Genomic DNA, 3,090 nt, shown 5'->3' with positions numbered 1-3,090 from the left:
CTACACACAAATTGTTCAGATAAGCAAGGGATTGGGACCACAAGATGAGTGTGAAAGAACATGGACTCGTATCCCGATGGGAACAACACTAGGCAACATAAATAGTGACAATAGCAACAACAGTGTTGGAGTCTGAAGCTGAAATACTTCCTGTTCCTTTCTACCACTGCTGTTGCCCAGAGCAACAAGAGTAGGGGATCCTGCAAACTGCATATGAAATACAGTACTAAGATGGGCTCAGTCCCCACCCCCTAGCCCCCACCCCCACCCACAGAATGGAGCTACACAGGATTGTAGGAAGATCATGGCAGAACTTGCTTCACTTTTTTAGGGAACATAGGTGAAATGTCTAAATATTTCCTGGCAGTTAACATGAGGATTTCTGTCAAACAATTATACTTTTTGCCACTGTAGTTAGCTTTTCCTGAAACAAATCCAAGCTAGAGTTCACATAAATTTTAAAAGTGAAGTAAAAACAGTAGGAAATACTGAAGAAACAAAAGACAAAAGATGTGCAAAACACAAAAATGGACTACGTAGTATATGAAACAGCACTTCACTTACAACACTTCCATAAGCTTACAAAGTCTCAAAACTGGAAACAAAGAAGGAAATAGCAAAAAACGCTGAGAGAAGAAATCAGACTCCTACTTTTAAAAAGGAAAAAATTACCATGAAAAGAATTCAAATTAGCAGGCTCATGAGGTAAAAGAATCAATTCGAGATCTAGACAAGAAAGTTACCAAGAGTATAAAATAGTAGCTTTTAAGATCAATAAAAATAAATCCAGAAAGGAAACTGCTGAAAGAGACCTAACGAATTCTGAATATTAAAGAATCAGTCAAATAAAAAACAACAGAATCATCAGCAGTGAAGACCAAGCAAAAGAATTAATTTCAGGTATGAATGATAAGTTTGAAATAATTATACCTATAAAGAAACAAAAATTAAGAAATATCAAATCTTCCAAGGACTTTGGGATGTTCAAGAGACCAAACGTAAGAGTAGATGGGTATAATTCATGAAGCATTCCATATTTTTACAGGGATAATGAAGAGGACACTAAGTGAATCTCTCAGTTCTCATTATGAAGCATCCTCATGCAGCAGAGGACCAGGAACACAAAGCGTCTCAAATAGCCAAAGTGTAGAGATCAAATGTGTGCTGAATGCTGGTCCTTGGACAGAATTCCTTTATTAAACTTCACCCACCCAAGACTCAGGGACCATCACGGAAGAGAAAGGGGGCAGAAAGATTGTAAGAGCCAGGGAGGAGGTGCAGGGCCATATGGAAACGGCTCAGGTGTCTGCAACCCTTCTCATACAAACCAACAATGGTGTCAGCTTGCACAAGACCCATGCGAACTTAAATAGACACAAATCCCAGCACAGAAATGCAGAAATGAACAGCGGGCCCCAATGTTGGTCGAAGAATTTTTGGCAGCTTATTACTTCTGGGTGAGAAAGAGCTGATCTTAAAGGGAGGGGCTCTAGATAGGCTGACTAAATCCCAGTGGATGAACTTGCACTGAGAGACATCTGGGGACACTAACTTTACATGATAGGCCTTAACACAAATCACAGAATGTATGAACTCCAGTCGGGGGGGGAGGGCGTACAGGAGGGTGCCAAAGGGGAAGGGGACATAAAGATGATTTTATGTATGAAATACACAAAAATTCAGTAAAAAAATTTTAAAGTAAATATCAGACCAGAATTAGAAGAAATAACGATCACGGCAGGACTGGGGAGATGGTTCAGTGGTTACCACTCTTGCTGCATAAGCAAGAGGACCAGAATTAGACTCCCAGAATGCATGCTGGGTGGGAGTAGTCATCTGTCTAGTTCCAACCTCTGAAGGCAGACATGGGATGCCCTAAACACCATGAATTTGAGTGACCATGCTGCAATGAGAGGTGGAAGAGTGACTGAAGATTCCTAACATCAACTGTGGGCCTAACACACACACACATACACACACACACACACACACACACACACACACACACACAGAGGCAAGAACATGCATACCCACGTACCCACGTGGATGCATATGGCACACACATTCACATAAAGAACTAAAGAGGATCACAGCATACTAATAGAAGAATTCATGAAGAAAATTGCAAATATCTGTATATATGCTCCCATATAATGAGTGCTAAAAGGTCACATAGGTCTTGAATTCATAATAGAAAACTTAAGTAACACACATGTTTAAATCGACCTTCTAAACTACAAATTAGCAAAGAATTTTCAGAGCTACATTGCACCATAGGCCAACTGGAATTAACAGGTATCTATGGAATATTCCACCACACACAACACATTCTCAACAATGTATGACATCCTTTCTAAAATCAATCACATTGTAGGCCAAAAAGTAAGCCTTAACGAACAACACACCACTCCAAAAAAAGAAAAAGCATTTCCTTCTGATAATATACATCAGACCTCAGTGGACTACAACTAGAAAACAACAAAGTTTGAAACCTCAGAAATTATACAGCTACTTGGAGATGGAACTTGAATGAATAATGGGTCTCTGAAGACATCTGCAAAGAAATTTTAAAATTCTGTAAGTGAAATGAAAAAACGTGGCCCATCCTAACAGAAGGCAGAGTTAAGATCACAGAGTTCAACATGTCTTCTTGATGAAAGTCCTAAAGAAATTATAAGTGGATAGAACATACCTGAACACAATAAAGGCTATGTGGCAAGCATATAGCCAAAATTAAACTAAATGAAGGAAAAGGAAAGCATTTTCTCTGAGGTCTTGAATGAAACTTGGGGGATCATTCGCTATACTCTTGTTCAGTAGAGTGTTCTAAGTCTTAGCTAGAGCAATGATATGTGTTAGATACACAAGGGAAGCAGATAGGAAAGGAAAAAATCAAATTAACCATACTTACCAACATGATTCTATATTTAAAGACTCTGAACTCCACCAGAAAACCCTTAGAACTAGTGAATATTTTTAGTAAGTTTTCAAGAAACAAAATCAAACAAAAATAAGTAGCTATTATATATATATATATATATTACAAAAGCGTTCCATTTAGTATAACTTCGAAAGGTATCTAGTAGAAAA

Source organism: Nannospalax galili, unplaced genomic scaffold (assembly GCF_000622305.1).
Source record: "Nannospalax galili isolate Female #2095 unplaced genomic scaffold, S.galili_v1.0 scaffold242, whole genome shotgun sequence".
In the NCBI taxonomy this organism is placed as follows: Eukaryota; Metazoa; Chordata; class Mammalia; order Rodentia; family Spalacidae; genus Nannospalax; species Nannospalax galili.
This window is presented reverse-complemented; position numbering follows the sequence as displayed.